At 40.5% G+C, this 22,274-nt stretch overlaps 1 protein-coding gene across 2 annotated transcripts in view; it reads right to left on the bottom strand.

Annotated features, from left to right (window-relative positions):
• IGF2BP2 (insulin like growth factor 2 mRNA binding protein 2) overlaps positions 1-22,274 on the bottom strand; it is a 166,784-nt gene that overhangs the window by 111,763 nt on the left and 32,747 nt on the right. The gene's annotated exons all lie outside the window — the stretch shown is intronic.

A 22,274-nucleotide genomic window follows, 5' to 3' on the forward strand; every position in this document is an offset into this window, starting at 1 on the left:
CCGGTAGAGCAGCTTCCCGAGAGGGAAGCCCAGGGTGAAAGCCTAGGGGTGAGCACCTGTAACAGCATTCAGCAAAGCAGCAGAGACCTCAACGGGGATGGAGAGAATGTTCTTCAAAGTATCCTCAGGTTTCCAGGGAAGGAGGTCTTTATCACAGGAAGAAGGAAGAGAACTTTCCTAGAGACCATCCTCACCATGCATGCTGCCCAGTAGGGAAATGCCTAAAAATAGGTGATTACCGTGTCTAGTATGTGATAATCATATTATGATAAAACAGCTCATGGTGTGACAGCTACTGCCTATTAGTCAGAATTCATGTCGACTCTGAGATCACAGTTTCCAGAAGAAGCTGACCTATGTCAAAATTCACTGACAGGCGTAACTGGCCAAGCCAGTTCTCACAGCTCTCAGCCTTGCCCCCTCCTCAGAGACAACAGGGCTCTGTGCAGCAGCAGAGGCCAAAAACGGGAAGGAGATTTGCATGCCACTTCTACCCCTCTGAGGTGTTTATTATTTTGCTTCCAAAAAGGCCGTGTCCAATGTTTTACTCCTCCCCCTTCTTCCCTTCACTAATTTTAACTCAATTTCAAATTAATATTTTTCAAGCGATAACTTACTAAATTCCCAGTCCCTCCCACCCCTGTTTATGACTGAGGGATGAACGTAAGCACAAAACATCTTGTGATGGCCTCAAAATAGAAAGCAGGTTTAAAGTTTTATTTTTCTGTCCCAAAGCTGCCAAAGCTCTGGGTGTTTTAACTTCTGCTCCACACCACTGTTTTCTCCCTCTCTCCCACCCAGCTATATTTAGTAAAGCCCAAATAAAAGGGATACAGGCAAAGCAAAATTAAATATAGTTTCTTTGAATCAGTAAACCCCACAGTTAGTCTATATGGCCACAGCTAAGAAAGCAAGGAGCATATCAACACACGCACACTTATGATGTGCACCGTCCTTCAAAGCTGACCACAGTCTCACCCGGTTCCCCAAGTGGCAGGTGCACCCAGGAAGGTACACACACCTCCCTGCCTTGATCTCCAAGCGCTCCCTTCCCTTCCTCCCTGCCATCTCCCTACCCCCACCTTCACTGCCACCCCCATCAACATATCTGCACCACCCTCTACTTTCTTCTGCCCACACCTAGAAGGAAAGGAGAAAAATCGAGAAGGGTACATTTAAATGAATGAAAGCCCAGAGAAGTACTTGGGGGACTGAGAACTTCTAAACGAAGCTGGCTCAGACACCCACTGCCGTAACTGTTGTAACACTGTGCATTTTTACCTCATTTGATTTACTTAAAAACCATCTCAGGCTTTTGTTGATTTAAGGAAATTCTATGGTACTTGTGAACAAGGGCAACATTCTGTTTCCCAATACAAAGAATGAGCCTATAACAACAGTAAGATTTGGGGCGGTAACTTCCCATCCACAAAGAAGCAAACCTAAAAATCTAAATATACAATATTTCACAGAAGGGAAGAGGATGGGTTTGAGGAGCACGGTCTGTGGAATGGAACGGTAATGGGACCAAATGCAACTTTAGCTTTTTCCATAAAAGTACCTAACTGCCCTCTGCCTTTCCCCAAACCAAAGGCACAGGACAAGAGAGAAGTGCAGAGATTCTAAAAAACACCTAATGGCTGAGTAGCAAATTCACCCTTCACAATGTTCTCACTTTCCAAGTCCAATCTGAAAAGCAATAAAGACAGTGCACTATCTAGACAATATCAAAGAAAGTCTGTATTTATTTGCTACTATATTAAGGGGAAAAAACCCACAACCGTACATTTTAAAATATTTTAAGAGACTTCCCTGGCGGTCAGTGGTTCAGACCCTGTGCTCATCACTGCAGGGGGCATGGGTTTGATCCCTGTTCAGGGAATGAATATCTTGCATGCCACATGATCACAAAATACATATATTGATTGTTCGGTCGCTAAGTTGTGTCTGACTCCTTGTGACCGACCCCATGAACTGCAGCATGCCAGACTTCCCTGTCCTTTACTATCTCCTGGAGTTTGCTCAGGTTTGTTGTCCATTGAGTCGGTGATACCATTCAACCATCTCATCCTCTGTCACCCTCTTCTCCTCCAGTCCTCAATCTTTTCCAGGGTCAGAGTCCTTTCCAGGAAGTCGGTTCTTCACATCAGGTGGCCAAAGCACTGGAGCTTCAGCTTCAGTCCTTCCAGTGAACATGCAGGGTTGATTTCCTTTAGGACTGACTGGTTTGATCTCCTTGCTGTCATACTGTTGCTAAGTTATGTCTGACTCTTTGTGACCCCATGGACTGCAGCACACCAGGCTCCTCTGTTCTCCGCTATCTCCTGGAGTTTGCTCAAATTCATGTCCATTGAGTAGTGATGCTATCTCACCATCTCCCACCCTCTGTCACCCTCTTCTCCTACTGTCTTCAATCTTTCCCAGCATCAGGGTCTTTCCAATAAGTTGGCACTTCCCATCATGTGGCCAGAGTATAGGAGCTTCAGCTTCATATTATTCTTAAAATATGTATTTATATTTTAAGTATAAAATCATAGAACAAGAGTTAGCAAATTATGGCGCATAGGCCAAATTCAGCCTGCTACCTGTTTTTATACAGCCTGTAAGCTAAGAATGTTTTTCGCTTTTTAAATGGTTGAAAAAAATCAAAAGAATATCATTTTATTACATGTGAAAATTATATGAAATTCAAATTTCAGTCCATAAATAACGTTTTATTGGAACACAGCCACATTCATTCACTTACATATTGTCTGTGGCTACTTTTGCCGAGTTAGACAGGTATGAGACTATATAGTCTGTAAGCCAAAAACATTTACTATCTTTGTTGTTGTTCAGTTGCTAAGTCACATCTGACTCTGCAATCCCATGGACTGCAGCACACCAGCCTTCCCTGTCCTTCATTATCTCCCAGAGTTTGCTCAAACTTATGTTCATTGAGTCAGTGATGCCATATGACCATCTCATCCTCTGTCGACCCCTTCTCCTGCCCTCAGTCTTTTCCAGCATCAGGGTCTTTTCCAATGAGTCAAGTCTTTTACTATCTTGCCCTTTCTATAAAAATTTTGCCAGCCACTGGTCTAAAGATATATCTGGGGTGTGAAAATACCTTTCACTTATTTCATACTTGATAGTTTTTCCAGGTACATTCACACTCATTACTTTTATCCTTACTCCAAGCCTTTGAGTTGAATAAGCAGGAATTACTATCTCCTCTCTAGAGATGAGAACACAAAAGTTTGAATTTACCCAAGGTCATATTGCTGGTAAGAGGCTAGGCCAGAGCTAGACTCCAATTTTCTGACCCTCGTCCAGAGGTGTTCACATTACACAACTCTGTCCTCTTGGATGTGTGCCAACCGTGGCTAACCAAACTCTTTTAAAACATTCTCTCCATATTTGAGAGTTCACCATAGTGTAAAATCCTTCCTTCCTAAAATAGGATCCCGAACACTACACTTCTTAGCACCACTTCCTGCTAGGGTAGAGACATATGAGCGTGGACTCAGCGGTTTCCCATCTTGGCGGAGGCAGCTCAGGAGGAAGGATAGCGATGGTGGCAGAAGATCCTGTGGCAGACCAATTCAGTGGGATTCCTGGAAGCTCAACCTGGAGTGTGTTTCTTCATCTTGCCCAACAATTCCGTGTTCTATTTACATACCTCAGTACATTCTTTTATGCCTAATCAAGCTCCTACAGTTTCTGTTTTCCAGAACTAAGATCATGAGCCAATACAATTTAGAAGAAATCTTTATGATACTATTGGTGATGCTGTTCAGTTGCTAAGTCATGTCCAACTCTCTTGTGACCCTATGGACTGTAGCCCACCAGGCTCTTCTGTCCATGGGATTCTCCAGGCAAGAATCCCGGAGTAAGCTGCCATTTCCTTCTACAGGGGATCTTCCCAACCCAGGGACTGAACCCACGTCTCCTGCATTGGCAGGTAGATTCTTTAATGCTGAGCACCAGGGAAGCACTTATAATACTACAGTGAGTCCTAAAAACTTCTGGGACAACTTCCATCTTCACCAACTTCCAAAATACAATCTTATTTCTATAAGATATTACCAAACGTAACTCTTAAAAACGGATTCTGTGGTGGTCTTCTCCGGTGATCCAGTGGTTAAGAATTCACTTCGCAATGCAGAGAATGTGGGTTTGATTCCTGGTCAGTGATCTAAGATCCCACATGCCGTGGAGAAAGCACTGGGCCCACACACTCTGGATCCTGTGTGCCACAACTAGAGAATTCATGCACTGCAATGAAGATTCCACACGCCACAATTACGACCTGACACGGCCAAATAAATAAATAAAAGGATTCTTTAATTAAATAAATAAAATTGGAAAATACCAATTAACACAGATTTCTTTTTCTAATTTTTATTATTAAAAAAATTTTTTTACACACTTTTTATTCCTATGTGTACATGCTCAGTCGCTAAGTCATCTCCAACTCTTTGTGACCCCATGGGCTGTAGCCTGCCAGACTCCTCTGTCTGTGGGATTTCCCAGGCAAAAAATACTGAAGTGGGTTGCCATTTCCTTCTCCATAAACTGATTTCTTTATTGCAGGACGTCTCAGAACCTTGATATACATGTATATTTCATAAATCTCCAAGAAAGAGACAAGTATACAACATTTGAAAAATTTACTGGACCACTGAACTATTTTTAAATATAATACCTCACCTGGATAGTAATACATTTCGGGAAATACTAGTCAATTGTTATCCTCTACCTAGAAAAAAAACTATAGTTCCAAAATATGTAAAAAATAAGCCCTCTGAAATGAGAAATCCAGCTCCAAAGGGTGTTAAGAGTAAAAAAAATACTTTCATACACTGCTGGGGGCTGGTATGTATTAGCATAACATTTTTAGAGAGCAATTTTACAGTAACTAGCAACAGTCCCAATATTTACACTTTCAACTCAGTAATTTCACTTCTATAACTTATCCTAAAAAATAACCTGAAAGGCGGACAAATCTCAGGTCCTCAGTTCTTATGTATGCCTCTGATACTTTATGAAAAAGAAAAACATGCTCTGATTTAAAAAAACACAAAAGAGGGCTGCTTCATTTTTCTATTCGGGTGATAGAAAAAAGGATTTCCTCCTTATAATTGAGGGAAGAGACAAAAGTGCTTTTATATTCTTAGTTGCATTATGACACTATATAAACATTTATTTAGCCTCTACCTTCTGCAGAAAAAGGAAGAAGTTGAAAGTTTAAAACTTTCCCAAGAATATCTCTATTGTTAGTTAAAACATCCTAGACTAGATGGATGCACAGCATTGCCATAAATGGGGCAGGAAGAAGAAACCTGGGTGACATAGATATGTCACCCATAGTTAAGATATGCTAAGATGCTGAGCTAACCTTAAGGTTGATGACAAATCACAAATCTTTGGGACAGATGTTTTTACTCTAGGATTCAGGTTAACTTGGTAAAGATCAAGACAATGACAATGTTAAATATTTGTTATGTTAATCTAAATACTCTTCCAAAAATTAATGTTATTTAATGGGCTTCCCAGGTGGCTCAGGGGTTAAGAATCCACCTGTCAAGCAGGAGACTCGGGTTCGATCCCTGGGTTGGGAAGAATCCCCTGGAAGGAAATGGCAACTCGCTCCAGTATTCTTGCCTGGAAAATTCCATGGACAGAGGAGCCTGGAGGGCTGCAGTCCACGGGGTCGCAGAGTTAGACACAACTTCCCAACTAAATAACAACAATGTTACTTAATTCATTTATTAATTATATTTTGTATTATTGTTTATATTAACATAAATATATTACTACCAATTTTATTATTTTTTTTAACATTTATTTGGCTGCATCAGGTCTTAATTGAGGCATGAGGGATCTACGTTGTGTGATGTGGAATCTTGCATTCCAAAGCATGGAAGCAAAGCTATGGCACAAGCTTGGGAGTTGTGGCACATGGGCTCCCTGGTTGCAGCAAGCAGGCTGCTGTGTGTGGGCTTAACTGCTCCATGGCATGTGGTATCTTAGTTCCCAAACCAGGGACTGAACCAATGTCTCCTGCATTGCAAGGTGGATTCTTAACCACTGGACCACCAGGGAAGTACCAGAACTAGAAATTTTAAGTGGAGGATTAAAAAACCTCAAATTCAGCAATTTGTAGGTTCAGATCATGTGACTAAGGCAGCAATGCCCCCTAGTGGTGGAGCACCACAATTTCACTTTGAGGCTTTTGACAGATGAATAAGCATCTTTAAAAGGTCAAATCCACAAAAATAAAGGCGTGAGGACCCAGCAAACATTTCTAAGAACTGGTAACTCCTAATTGGTGAACGCCATGACCAAACAAGGGTATATTCAGTTTTAAAGCCATTCCTTGACTTGCTCTAAAGTCCATTTTACAGATAGAGAAACCATGGCCTCGAAAGATTAGGAATGACTTTGTTTCAATCACAAAACCACACGAACCAAGATGGCTACGTATGTCTCTGCCATGCTTACTGCCTATTAGGCTAAACCCACAAAGTAAGGATGAATGAACCAGCTTTTCTTATTTTATCTTTAACAAAATGTCAGTAGCAGCTGCTACATTTTTCTTTCCAAATTCAGCCCCTGTGAATCTACACAAACTGCCTAAGGTCCAGGTCTGCCTACCCCAAGAAGGAAAGTGATCCCCTTTCTCCATGTCCTTCAGTAAGTTCAAAAGGGAGACTGTCTCCTACTTAGGCTCAGATGCCAGGGGAATCTGTGTCTCACAAGAGGGGAGGCAGTGGTAGGTATATAATTGCTATCAGAAAAGGAAGCCTGTATCTTCATTCTGCAGGAATACAACCATAGGTTAGAAGTCAGGACTGGTCAAGGAGGGCCAGCCAACCCCAGGAACATATCTGGTAATTTATGGGAAACTCTCTAGTTCTCTCAGGGAAAATGGGATGTGTAAGAGAGGCAAAACCAGGGAACAGAGACCATCATGATGGCCTGTGAAGTAGTAGTGGTCTATACTTGCAGAGTGCTTAATATGTTCCAAAGTATTTTCACAAGTATCTCATCTGTTCCTTTAGTTATGACCCTGTAGAGAAAGTCCCATTTATTCAAAGGCTACAGATTAAGAAGAGATGACTCTGAGAAGCTCAGTGGTTTGTTTGTATAACCTGGCAAGTTAGCAAACTCAAGACTCACCCTGACGTCTACTGTTTCCCATAGCACCAGTCACATCCAAGTGAAGGTGGCTTAATTAGCAATGAATATAAATTATGAGAGGAGGGGAGCTCCAACAGGCAGTCACAGAGCAGGAAAAAGACACTGGTGACACATGATATTGTGGAAAGGTTTTCAAAGTCCAAGTAATAGTCACAGAAATTAAAAAGCAAGGAAGCCAGAGACCATTTGGAATAGGGAAAAACAAACCTCTGTAAGTTGAAAAGAGACTAAGGTAACCACTATATTACAATTAAAATACATTCCTTATACTCTCTGTAATAAGCAGAAAAATGAGAAATCCATTTTTAGAAAGACTGCTATCCGAAACTGCTAAAACATTTCCTTAAGGAGGCAAACTTTCCCCTTTCCAAAAACCTTCTGGATGACCAAGGTTCGGGCTAAAATCTTCTCAATAATCTCAACCAATGGGTTAATCTCTTTCTGTTCTTCCTGTGCTCGCATTTTTCCTTCCATTTACTTACGTTCGAAGTAGTCTTGTATTTTGAGTTTTTAAGATGGCATATTTCAAATCTTATGAGCTAATTTGCATTGCAAACCCCACTCTTCACAATGAAAGAAAACAATGGAACTGAAAAGTAGCCTACAATAGACACATAATAGCCTATGGTAGTTTCTGAGACACTCAGCAGCTCACACTGCACCCCACACCTTCAGGAACCGCTTCTTCATCCCAGGGGTGGGCTCTTGGAGGCCAGCTTTATATCCTGGAACCCTGTTTCTGTGACCATACCCAACTGATTAGGAGGAGACCTCTGTCCCAAACAGCCAATCAGAAACGTCTCCAGAACAATTCCTTTTGCTTAAGCTAGCCTGATTCGTTTCTATGACTTGGAACCAAATGGTTCTAAATTACACATTTCATGGATTTACTTTCTTCTTCCTCATGTTGAACTGTTTGCTCAGTGTCTAAAATAATGCTTGCTGTGCTGTACTTAGTCGCTCAGTCGTGTGCGACTCTTTGCAACCCTATGGACCTTAGCCCATACTAAATACTCAAAAAGTTTGCAAAGCAATGTCTATTGTGAAACCTTCTTGGTTTTTCCCATTCTAAGTTTTATTCAGTGTACACTCTATTTGCTTAAGGGAAGTCTCAGTCCTGCCAAGTCTGGTCTTTACATTTACGCACGGTATCTGAAAGATTTTCGATTTCATCCTTTCCCAAGTATCTATTTTCCCTGCTTCTGTTGCTGAGTGTCATCTTCCCTTTGTACATCATCACTTTACTACTATCTCTGTTGTATAGAGTGTACTGTGTTACTATCATCATAACAGGATAATCTCTTCATTTCTCTTTCTTCCCTTCTCTTTTATCCTTCCAAATGTCTGCTCTCAATAATGTCACTGCCCAGGCTGTCTATTAATGAATGGGCAGAAGACCTTGTTCCCGCTTCACTAGCTCCAGGGTTTAAATGATGTCAGCAAGGGAATAAAGAGGTGCTCTGGGAAGCCTGATGACTCCATTATGGACCAATCACATTCCCAAGAGCAGTAAAGCATGTGAGTGCTACCCAGGAGGCCAAACAATGTCATACACCTCCAAATCCCTTTACAGAAATTAAAAGGCAAAGATCAGAGACGCATACAAACTGCAAAAAGACAGCTGACCAAATCTTTATGCATCCTAGATACCGCTTCAGCTCCTGTAACTGAGCCATTTAACTGCTCTGTGTGGAGATCAGTAAAAAACCATTGGTCCTACATCTCCATATTGTTAAGGGAGAACAATCACTACTATAACACCTAGATTATAGAGGCTGTTTCTGGTTAAGATACAATGATCTATTCGACTTTTAAGTGACTTAAAAATGCTAAATAAATACCAATTATTCCTAAATAAAATCCAAGTCCAAATCACAGATTTAAATGGAAACATGATTTTTAAAAAAAGATAATTTTTTTGAAGTAGAACATTTTCCCAAATATATGGCACTACGATTCAGCGTTTATGTCTAAAACTACTTAGTTTTTAAAAAAAGAATAAAACAAAGTAGACTTTAAATAAATTGAAATTCCCAACATAAAAACTAAGTTTGGGAAGCCAAGCAGAAGCTTATTTATAAGGTGGAAAGAACTACCATCACAAGTAGATAAATGAGCACCTGGCCTTGTCTCTATGGTTTCTTACAATTCCTTTTATCACCTCTTCTTTTCATGCCAACTTCTCTTTCTTGGTTTAATTTCTCAGTGTAATTCCTTAGGCTTAAATACTTAAACTTTTTTTTTTGTATTGTGGAACTCTTAGCTTAATCTTACTTTTGTGCAGTCTGAACAGTATTTTTAAAAAGTGCTCCACAAGTCCTTGTGGCACAGTGCTAACGTGTTGAGCACACTCCTGTAGGTGATCTGACAAAAGCAAATGCTTTTTCGGCTCTCATTCACCAGCTCGGAATTCTCACTTCTGGTCCTCCCTTCCAGGAAGTCCTGACTTTGCTGATTAAGGGGAGAAACAAATCTCTTTGTATGGGCTGGGGTGAGAGCTGCCTGCCACTCTCTACCTCTCCTTAATACAGTGCTAAACAGTTTCCTGGAGGAGCTCCAGAATGTGTGTTTTCTAAAAGAGTAAAGAACTGTAGCAGCATCTTTATTCCAGTTCTCACAGCTGGAAGAGTGTGGAGGGTTCAGAGCAGAAGGGAGGGAGCCTGTGATACAGAGCTTACACGATACCACTGACATTCACCAGGTTTCAAATGTCCTCTTGTTTTCCTCCACCTCTGCAAAATCACAGACTAAGACAGTAAAAGTGACTTCAAGAAATAACTCCTGGGCAAAGCTCTGCCTTCCCACAGATAAACAAGTAAGTCTCACAGACAGTGTTATGTGATGATGAAGAGAGTCTGGGTTTAAAGCTTGGCTTCACCACTTACCGGGAAACTCTAGAAGTTACTCAAGCTCTGTGCCTAAGTTTCTTCATTTGTAAAACAAGGATAATAACAGAACTGACTGTACAGGATTATGCAGATGTTTCATGAGATAAAAACACATAAAGCATCGAGAACAGTACCTGGCACGTAAAAGCTCACGTAAATGATGGCAGTAATAGCTGTTGACGTGATCACTATCACTACTGTTGTTTTCTAAAAGAATTCCAAGAATTGCAATGCCTTCATTCAGCAAACATTTTAATGAGAACCTACCATGTGTGCCACGTATATCGTGCTCAGTACTGGAGACTGAGACTCGAAAGGTGCCGATCCAGATCTTCAAACAGCATTCAATCAAACGTGACAATATATTACAAAGTGGTTATGACAGATAGCAGTATAGGATCTTAAGAAGAAAGAAGCCTGGAGAGGTTTGAGAAAGGCAGGAGGAACCAAACCTCAAGAGGCAGACTGGAGGGCACCAAATGAATTGGAGAGGGAAGATCATTCTGGGCAATGGCAAAACACAGGACTATTAAGCTTAGCAAAGGCAAGTGTATGAAAGGCTTAAGTAACCTGAACCTTAGCCTGAAGATAAATGTGGATCCTTGACTTTAGGACAAAGGATCGGCTGGAATGGGATGAATAAGTGGAGAAGGAGACTGTGTGGCGATTACTCCAAAAATAAAAGCCCCTAAGTGGGCAAGGATATATTTAAAAAACTCAAAGTATCTTACAGAAAGGATGGAGCAGAGAGAGTAAACTCCCTAAACATTTAGCAGTTAAAACAGCTGATCTTACTGATTAGATGTAGAGGATTCGAGAATGGGAAGAGTTAAAAATCAACCAGCACAAAATTATTGATTTGGGTAATGGGGGAATGGTGGTGCAACTGGAATCCAGGCAGAGAGGGTTTGGGGGAGATTATGCCGAGCTTAATCTCAGCAAAAGACTGAAGGCAGAAGGAGACGGGGGTGACAGAGGATGAGATTGGTTGGAAGGCATTACCGATTCAATGGACATGAACTTGGGCAAACTCTGGGAGATGGTGAGGGACAAGGAAGCCTGGCATGCTACAGTCCATGGGGATGCAGAGTCAGACACGACTTGATGACTGAAAAACAGCAATGCCAAGCGTGTTTTTGAAGATGCGGAGTTGAGGTACTCGTGGGACACTCAAGTGGTGCCATGTGGTATGAGGGAAGTCAGAAACAGTGTGCATCTGTGGAACCGGGTAAGGGTGGAGATAGAGATGAGCCACTACTGCTCAGGGTGCAGCCAAAGCCACAGAGAATGGGAGAGGGGTGGAGGTGGCCAAGATGGATGGGTCAGGAAGATGAGAGGACAGGGGAGAAAGAAAGGGCAGAAACAGACTCAAAAGCTGCAATCCAGACCTTCAAACAGCATCCAATCAAATGTGATCATATATCACCAACATTTTCTCAGAACCGTTGCACTATTTTCATCCTCATCAATCTTGTCAATAACAACTTTTTCAAACATTCCAGTGTTCCTTATTTATATACCATCTGTTTCACAAATATTTGAGGCAACTTAAGGTAAAGACATAAAATAGTGAAATAAAAATGAAACAAATCAAAGCAAGGAAATACGGTATTAGATTAGAAGATTCTACAGAGGCAGGTTGGGGGAGAAAATGGAATTAGAATACAATTATGCAAGCCACTGGTAACTACAGAGTTGTTACAGTAAAGGTGCAAGGTTGGCTCTGAGCTTTCTAGTGGCCGAAGTAAGAAAAGAAATAGTTACCTTCGTAAGAAGAAACTATACCCTTCCTCCAGAATACCTGATTTGCCCGATTGCCCAGTTTAAAGGAAAATGGCTCCTACTCCACCAAGTTGTTCCAACATGCAAACACTCTTCCACATAGTTAGATTCTCATTATCAGGGTGGAAAGACATTGGGTTGTCCAAAAAGTTCGTCTGGGTTTTTCCATATTAGTGGAAATCATATTAATATAAATCATATTTCCATAAGATTTACTATCTTATGGAAAAATCTAAATGAACCCTTTGGCCAACCCAATAGAAAGGGGACTGGACTAGAAATCAGGATACCCAGTTATTTATAATACTAGTTATTCTGTTAATTGCCAATCCAAGGCAGATCATTTAAATTCTTTGTGCCTCTTTTCTCAACTATAAAGCAGGTGCTTTCACTGAGCTAGGGTCAACCAACATTATAGCTTTTGTGTTATCATTCTCCAAGCCAGCATATCTTGACAGACATCACTAATTGATCACAGAACTTTTTTCTGCTGAAGCCTCAACAGACCTCAAAAATCCTGCTCAACAGTGTTCCAAGTACCCACCAATGAATCAACATGGGCATTCTGACTCAAGAGCTGCTTTGAAGTGCCTCCAGTGCTGTTATGCCATCAGACACACTATCATGTAATAAGCATGATCTCTATCATGTTTTGTGGCATCTTCTCTGAATGGGAAAGGCTAAGGGCAGGGGGTTGACTGCGGCTGCTAAGGTAGGCAGATATGGAACAAAACTCTTTTTGGAGCTATTTTTAAACTTCTAAAAATACTCTGATATATTAAAATTAAAACTCACACAAGTCAAAATACACCACTGATTAAAATAAAATACTTCCAAATGATTCACCAAAGGAAATCCAGGAAAGGTGTTTAACAGCATGTACTAAAATGAAAATGTTTAGAAGCAGCTCAAATTTCAAAGAATCTTTATTTTGTTCTCTTTCAGAATTCGTATAATGAGCATTTCTGCAAAATGCTCTACAGAAAAGGAGAGCAAATAGTACAATAAATCTGGGTGCAGCACCACTCCGTTTCTACAACCATCAACATTTTGCCATAGGATTTAACTTTAAAAGTCAAGCCTTGGGCTTCCCTGGTGGCTCAGTGGTGAAGAATCCACCCGCCAATGCAGGAGACAGTTTCAATCCCTGATCCAGGAAAATGCCACAGGCCATGGAGCAACTAAGCCCATGCACCACAACTACAGAGCCCATGTGCCAAAACTACAGAAGCAGGTGTGCCCTAGAGACTATGCTGCACAGCAAAAGAAGCCACCACAACGGAAAGCCCACATGCTGCAATGAAGAGGAGCCCCTGCTTGCTGCAACTAGAAAGAAGCCTGTGCCACAACGAAGACCCAGCATGGCCAAAAATACATAAATAAGTTTTAAATCAAGCCTTCTGGGACTACAATTCACATTTTGATGGCAAAAGACTGCTTCCTCCAGAAACATACCCAGGTATATGCATTAAGGCATGAACACACACATTCATTACAAACAACAGCTTTCAGACAATATGGGGAAACATACTAGAGTGATATCTGTCCTCTAGATTCCTGCTACTCAGAGTGTGGTCCCTGATCAGCAACATCATCTGAGAGTTAGTTAGAAATGCAAAATCTCAGACCACATTTCAAATTTACTGAGTCATAGTTTGCATTTTAATAAAACCCCCAGGTAATCTGTACAATATGGTTTAAGAAGCACTGGTCTACTCTAGACCACCATAACTGTCCTCTGCAAAGCTTTTCTTAAGTGACTTCAGAGGAGCTGGGCAAGAAACCAAACCATGAAAAATAGTGTCCATTTCACTTGGGAGGGCAATTTGCCATTAACTACTCAAATTTAAAGGTACAGCCCATCCTAAAGGAGATCAGTCCTGGGTGTTCATTGGAAGGACTGAGCTGAAGCTAAAACTCCAATACTTTGGCCACCTCATGAGAAGAGGTGACTCACTGGAAAAGACCCTGATGCTGGGAGGGATTGGGGGCAGGAGGAGAAGGGGATGACAGAGGATGAGATGGCTGGATGGCATCACCGACTCGATGGATGTGAGTTTGAGTAAACTCCGGGAGTTGGTGATGGACAGCGAGGCCTGGCGTGCTGCGATTCATGGGGTCGCAAAGAGTCGGACACGACTGAGCAGCTGAACTGAACTGAATTTATGACCTAGTAATTCCAATTCTCAATACCTTTACTAGAGAACAGTCACCCATATGGTTAAAATGTCTATCACAGCATTTTGGGGGGATTGAAAACACCCTAACTGCCCACTAGGTGAACGGTCAAACAAATCAGTACAGAACAGTCAGCAGAGGTTCAAGTGAATGAGCCAGACCACAAACCCTAGTCATGTTGAGTGAAAAAAGTAAGTTGCAGAATATTCCACTTAACATAACAACATTTGTTTCAAACAACAGAAAAACAAATGTTTCATTATGTGTTTTCTCTGGATACATATATGCATACGTAAAGGAAGAAAAAAATCTGGAATGACAGATATCAAAAGGAAACAGAGGCTACATCTGCAAAAAGATGAAGTGGGATGAGGGGCGGAAAGTTAAAGGAGGATTATAATATTTTATGTATTTTCTTATTTTCTTAAAAAGAATGCATTCATGTAACTATCTACTTGTGGGACAAATATTTTATAAGTGGCTATGTGATTTCTTACACCAAATGAGTTTATGTAGAGAAAATGCGGTCACATAGGGTACAGAAAGATGGATAGAAAGTATAAAGACATCTGACAAACTGCAGGTTTTTAGAAATGAGTTTTGTTTGCGTGGGCCATTTTCTCTGTTTTCTACAATACATGCATACAGCTGGTATTGAGCTTAGTTTGCACTATTCAAAAACGTCTTCAAAAGTGGTATGTTCATTTTTCTGTGTATTTTTGTATTTCCTTCCTTTGTCTATGATCTACTTGAGAAAAAGTTATATATGTGATTGTTTCTATGGATGCATATTCCAGGTTCCTGGTTCAACAGACAATGATGCACACCAGCTAAATGAATAACTCACAAGCCTATGAATAATAGCAGGTTTAAAAAATCCTAAGAAGTAGGCAAAGCACATATTGTCCTGAACTTATAGCTGAAGAAACAGGCTTGGAAAGGTTGGGTGATGTGCCCAAGGACCCTCTAGCTAGTAGGAGGCAAAGCTGAGCCTTGGCTCCCGCTTGGTGATTCCAAGTCCTCTGTCCTTTCAACTGTACCATATCTGTCATGTCACCGTCCATAAATATGATACTTAGGTACACTTCTAGGCAGTTTTTTAGATAACTTCATATTGAAAATTCTCTTGAGAAGTATTAGAATTCAATACGTACACTTTGGGGATCTCATATCTGATTATTTGAGTTTCTTTTCCAATATCTTGCCTTGACAAGCCCAAGGAGATAAGACTGAAAAATGTACTACCATACTATTCCCATCATGAAGTAGAAAAAGGATGAATTCTAACTACTCTGAGTTTAAAAAACCATCTGTTCTAATTTATAAGGGGAAAAAATAGTATAAAAGTAGACAGATACTATACACCCATCATCTTTAAAGATTATCATAGTCCATGAGGAAAATCCTAAAGAGAGTGTAAACAGTGTTACAGAGTAGAAGGGAAAGGGAAAATCCAGTTCTCTATCCTTAATAAAGTGAAAGTCGCTCAGTCGCATCCAACTCTTTGTGACCCCATGGACTATACTACGCAGTCTATGGAATTCTCCATGGAGTGGGTAGCCTTTTCCTTTTCCAGGGGATCTTCCCAACCCAGGGATTGAACCCAGGTCTCCCGCATTGCAAGCTGATTCTTTACCAGCTGAGCCACCAGGGAAACCCAAGATTATTGGAGTGGGTAGCCTATCCCTTCTCCAGGGTATCTTCCTGACCCAGGAATCAAACTGGGGTCTCCTGCAATTCTTTACCAACTGAGCTATTAGGGAAACCCCTCCTTAATAAAGGAAAGTGACCAAATACCTGAAAGCTTTTCATGGGAAATAGTTGCAATCTGACTAATTGGCTTTGTGAAGTTAAATTTTTTTTTTTTAAGTGTAAAGTTAACAAGGTTAAAAGCTCATACTGGACTTTAGCTAACAAGATAATACAACTGACTTCTTGACCCTCTTAAGCACTGTGGCTAGAGAGGAGCTACTCTGGACACACATGCATGCCTCTATTTATAGCAGCGAGCACCAAGTCTGATGGGAAAAGCTCCTAAACCATTTAAAAATCAAACTATTTTAAGTATCTCACAACTTTCTAAGAATTTATTTTTGTTTGTCTTAATATTGTTCCCAAAAGTTGGAGCATAAATTGTATGTGTGCGCTTCTGCACGCATGTGTGTTTACTTTTGAGAAATGTGCAAAATGAGGTTAGTGGGTTTGAAGCATTAAAGGGTCTATGGAAAGGCTCTAACCAGAGCTGCGTTTGTGGGATAAGGTCCTGGGGGCTCATGGTATGACTAAGAAATGAATTCACTGCCTAAAAAGTACTTTAAAAAAAAAAAAAAACAGAATCAGGCAGAATTTAAATATTGTTAAAAAACATGAATCAAGTACAGCTCATTTCAAATATTAGGCATATTTCCCATAACCATTTAAAACATATACATACTGACTCTGGGAACTTGCTAAATTTAAACCCTGACTCAGTAGAGAAAGACAAGTCCTTCTTTTTTCTTTTGCGGAGGGAAGAATGGGAGATTGCCCCAGTAGAGAGGACTTTTAAAAACACCCTCTATGTGCCAAGAACTTCACATGCCAGGAACTTTTTAATTACGTAGAGAATTACTAGCCCTACCCACTTTCTTTTGAACACGTAAAAACCAGCTGAAGACATTAAGACCTGCTTGGGATCACAACTAATTTCCCACATTGGTCTGTTTGACTATCCCTTCTTTCTATTACACCGACACTCCACTAGGCCAGTGGCACCACTTGTTTGCATTGGACAGTCCTAAAAGGGGTTTTACTGACCATCTCATCTCTGCTTGGAATTAATCTTTTGATCATGTCTTTCTCTAATGTGCCATGTTTTTAAAGGTCACACTCATTTATACAGAAAGTTATATTACCACCCACTAATTTTGAAAAAGAACCCTTGAAAAGGGCTTTCCACCCCACCATGGCACTTACAAGGTGGTCATCAAAAAATGGTTATTCCTAGTAATTTTATTCCATCACTGGGAGCTCAGAATGTAAATTAATGGGCACAGCTACACTGGTCTTGTCTGAAAATAGCTACATGACTAACTGTGTCCACACAGTGACTAGTGTAAGTTAAAATACAAGATTCATGGGTTGCAGAAACTCTGTAGAGGGAGCCTTCATAAAGGTTGACCAGGACCCCAGGCTGAGGGCTGGGAGGTAGAGGTCACTGGCTTTCTAGTTCGGTCACCAATAGCACCCATCTGAGATTTCTACCACCAATTTTATTGTGATTATTGTTTTAAATTCTATCTTAAGGAACACATATGAAGAAGTTATGCAGTAGGAATTAACCACCTGTCAGCTGTGGGCCTTGTGTTATCAACTGGCAGGCTTGACTCAATTAGTAATTGTAATTAATTATATAACTTTTAGTTCACATTTAATTCCACTAAAATGCATGGTGAAACTAGGCCATTTATGAAGGTTTATGCATAAAAGGACAATGATCAGGTTAAAGGTTGTCATACATTTGATTCAGATTTGAGATACACAAGATGCTTATAATAAACTAAGAGTGGACCTTCTTGCTCCATGAACAGCAATAAAAATTAAGTGTGTCCTTCACATATATAGGTTCAGAACATTTGGATTCTTACTGAAAACAGACTGATGGCTTTGCTCTGGGAAGGCCATGAAAGGCCTAATTCCACCCCAGCCTCAGCAGGGAGAATGTGATGGGTTTTCCCAGGACTACAGGGAGCTCTGTGGAGGTGAAGGGCTTACAGTGGTGGGAAGCCTCAGGGCCGCTGAGATTGCCACCGTCAGCAAGTGGAGTTCTCATCCTTGAGTGCAGGACAGAAGGTTCTCAGAGAGCCCAAGCTAGCCATTGATTACAAACTCAGGGACATGAACTAGGGCTGTCACTTTGTCACTATAACCACAGGCCACTGCCTCTGCACCTGGTTCTTGGTTTACATCACTTTATGCGGAAATATCTCAGTTTTCAAGATCTGATAGGCCAAAGTGGCTAACACCTGTCTGTGCAACAGCTCTCCATCTATGATATAAGTCATCCCAGCAAATCAGAGTAGTGGGCTCAGGGTACAGGATGAATGTAGTTCATTCTTGTGGAATGTCAATTCCATGTAAAGTTTTAAAACATTTTTGATATGTTTATACTAAAGCAAACTCATATATAGTGGGGCCACATCACCAGAAACAGAAATGTTTTTAAAAAAATACAAGGGACAAGTTTTGTGCTCACAGAGATGACTTTGGTGGCTACCACCCCACTCCCCTGGGGAATGTTGGTAGAGACAACCAACATTGTTGAGGAACACTGGCCGGCTGGATCTCTACACTGCTTCTTCAGGGTCTAGGCTGGAATGGAAGCTCCCTCTCCCCAGACACTTTCAGCTCCCAGCCCAGCAGAAGGCATGAATCCTTGGCACTGCCTCTTTCATTATCCTCCACCACACTATGCTCTAAGTCAACCACAGGGCTGGGCATGACTACATCAGTACTGGCTAGGTTGTGAAGACTGTCCAGGACACCGAATGCTGTATAAACAGCCTCTTGTTATCCATCATCATCAAACCTTGCAACAGTGGTAGAAAAACAAAGTGGTACTGGGGATCAAGGTGGGACATGGGGAACTGTATCTACAGGAATGAGTGTATGAGTGAGAACAGCTGGGACGAGGAAAACTAATAGAAAAAACTAACAGAAAAAAATGAGGCATGTGCAGAAATAGCAGCGGTACAGCCAGCATCAGAAACACAGTCACTAACCACCCCATCACATGCTAGGCACTGGAGACACAGGATACATAAGTCGCAGCCCTTGCCTGTGAGGTAAAATCAGGATGACTTAAGTCTCTGAATTTCAGTGGCTGCTGTCAAAATCTGTATATTATAAATCCAACTTTATTTTTCAGGTAATATAATGATGTATCTGTGCTTTCTTTCCAATTTAGAGCTGGCTTAATGGTAAGGAGCTCATCCCCATGGAGATGGGGATTAGAGGTCTTTACACTGCAACACCTACATTCATTTTATTGTGTCAATTACAAACGTTAAGAAAAAATAAGAATAATAAGAATTTTAGTCTAATACGCAAGAAGCATCTGTCTGCTATAAGAGAGATTAATCATTTGACAAACTTCTTAAAGGTTAAAAAGAGTTTTCTTTTTGATTTCCAGTGCTGTAGGGTTTGCTGTGAATGCAACGTCTGGACCGAATGGGTCACTGAACTGGATCAGAAGTTTCATTCATTCAACTATGCTGTAACAAGTTTAACGGATTGAAGAAAATGTTCTAGATCCTCTGCTAAATGCTAGAATACTCAGAGGCTAGTAAGCCATATGTCCCATCTTCCAGAATTTAGTCTCAGGCAGTGCTTTACAAACCTTTTTTCATTACTGTTCCTTTAATGAGCCTAACTGTGTTGACATTTGTTCTCGCTGCTCCTCCCTGCCTCCCCGCCCCCAAGAAATGTTAATGTTAGAGATACACTATACATCTGTTTATATATTGTGGTTCTTTAAAAAGCTGCAAAATATATAGTATCTAAGATTTCTCACCCTCCAAAGACCAATATCACCCCAATTAGGAGCAACATAGCCTGATTCAGAATTCCTGATCTAGGGAAGATGTTTATATACCCCCCATAAGATATGTGAAAGGGTATGTACACACACACACACACACACATTTTAAAATGAAACTATTGAAGGACTCCATGATTTTAAAAAAAGGATATGGGATCTAAAACAGGGGTCAAAAAACTTGTTCTATTAAGGACCAGATAGTAAATATGTATTTTAGTTTTGGGGGGCTAAATACTGTCTTTGTGGCATATTCTTCTTCATTTTGTTTTTGTTTGATTTGATTTTATAACCCTTTAGAAATATAAAAGCCTTCCTTAATTCAAGGACCCTACCAAAACAGGCTACCGGCCAAATCTGGCCTGTGGGCTAGAGTTGCTGACTCCTAATGTACAGGGATAACAGCTAACATTTTTTGAGATCCTACCATTTATTAAAAAGTAACTGTTTGTAGTATGGTGGTTGCCAGGAGCTAGAAGGAGAGGGAAATGGGGAGTTATTGTTAATGGGTATAGAGTTTCAGTTTTGCAAGATGAAAAGAGTTCTGGAGATGGATGGTGATGATTGGTTGCACAATACTATGGATGTATTTAATACCACTGAATTGTACACTTAAAAATGGTTAAGAGAATAAATTTTACATTGTGTTTATTTTACCACAATAAAAAAAAAACGGTAATTTTTTTCTTAAAAAGTTTAACTTTCATGTAATACTCACCCTAAAACCATATAAAGTAGATATCTTCATTTTATAGCTAACAAATATGAGGCTAAAAGAGCTCTGACAACTTGCCCAAGTTACAAAGCTGGCAACTGGAGTGCTGAGGTTTGAATCCTTGCCTGTCATTTTAAAAGACTGAGCTCTTAGTCATTCTCACCATCAAGTACTCCTTTTATTTATTTTCTCCAACAGATGCCATATTTCAAAAGATTTTATTTGCTAAACAAACATCATTTACTAATAATTTTTTTTGTTTCTTAAACAGTTCTCCTAAAATACATATCTGCCAATCAGTGCTTTAGATCCATTCATGGATCAGTCCATTCTTAAAAGCTCTGAAGTGATATGATTTTATCCAAAACTAAAAGAAATTTGTTGCTCTAGTTAGCCTGCCTAGATTTTCCCTTAAATTATAAGTATAAAGTTCATGAGGGGATTTTCCTCCTCTCTCTGTTTCACGACACCATCCTCAGTTCCTGAGACTGGGTGCAATACCCACAAATTCAAAGAAATGCTCGCACTTCCTATGTCTGGGTCCTTTGCATTTAGGAGACCTCACGATGTACATGAAACAACAGAAGGCAGATGGAATCGAGAATCCCTTTCAGTGCTCACGTTTTATGATTCCATGCCTCAATATACATATATTGTCGGTATTCATTTAGTCAGTCAACCATAATTCTTGAGAACACACTATAGCACACAGTGCTAATCTGTGAAAACACAGAATAAAATGGAAGAGAAACTTAAAGTTCATTTGGGTATAAAGTCCAGAACTGGACAAAAACAACAGAAGAAAGACTAAAAGATTTTCAATGAATTATGGAAAGAATTTTCCCAGTTGTTGAAACTGAGTCCCACACGAACTGAAAAAGCAAAACACTGCTATGGCTGCCTGTTTGTAACAATTCTCTCACGCCGGTGTCTGCGCGACCTCCCTGGCCAAGTGACACAAGCCTGCCTTGTCTGTCCTCTTGGCTGGCTGAGCTGTCCCGGACACATAATCTATGTCAGGACAATCAGAAATTTTCCCTGGGGGTAAGGGATTCTGTTTCTTCCCAATCTAGGCTGTAAAGACATCTATAGACTGGCCTTGACCAGGGTGCCTCCTTCCATGCAGAGGAAGCCCGTCTGCAGTAAGAAAAAGATGAAGCCGACATTAAAGACAGAGACAAAAGGTGGAGAGAAAGAAAGCATGCAGGAGCCAGAGATACTCAGCTGTGTTCAAGTCCCTGGTTCTCCGGGTCCTTAAAACCCACTTTATCCAGCTCATCCTGCACTGTGGTTAAGCAAGCAAAACACTTCTCTTCGTCTAGCTTAAGCAAGTTTCTGTTACCTGCAACCAGGAATCTTAACGCACAGGCTGAGGAGGCTGCCTGACCTGGAAGGACCAAGTGCGTCATCCCAGAGAAAGTAAGCTAAAGGTAACCAGCTCCTTGGCCACCCTGGGCTGTTCCTCATCCTTCCTCCACCTGGAGTTTTCAGCTGAGAAACTAGGTTAAACCTCTTTGCTTACCAGGTGTGCTCAAATCTCTTAAACAGGCAGATCTGACATAATGTACTGTAAGTATTTTTGTTTTTAGACAGAAATGAGTAACCCAAAAATCCTCAAACAGAATTATTTTTATCTTGAAAGCCCCTTTACATTTTATAAAGCATCCAGAAACAAGTGTGAAAAAAGGCTTCAGGCTATACATAATAAAGAGCTTTCAGGGAACTGTTAAGAACATAATCCCTCCAAATAGCTCATGTAAATTATATAATCTGTGGAAAGAAATCTTGCACCACAAAGAGAATGACAAGAAAAGTTTCATTTTCTTCCAACCCAGCCACCAGCCCAATCACCCTTTATTTTGCTGATTTTATAGTATTATAATTTTTCATACCTTTCCTTCTCACAACTTTGTTTTTGTCCCCATGTGAAACTAGATGAAATTATTCGCCA

This window comes from Oryx dammah, unplaced genomic scaffold, assembly GCF_014754425.2.
Source record: "Oryx dammah isolate SB20612 unplaced genomic scaffold, SCBI_Odam_1.1 HiC_scaffold_2, whole genome shotgun sequence".
NCBI lineage: Eukaryota > Metazoa > Chordata > Mammalia > Artiodactyla > Bovidae > Oryx > Oryx dammah.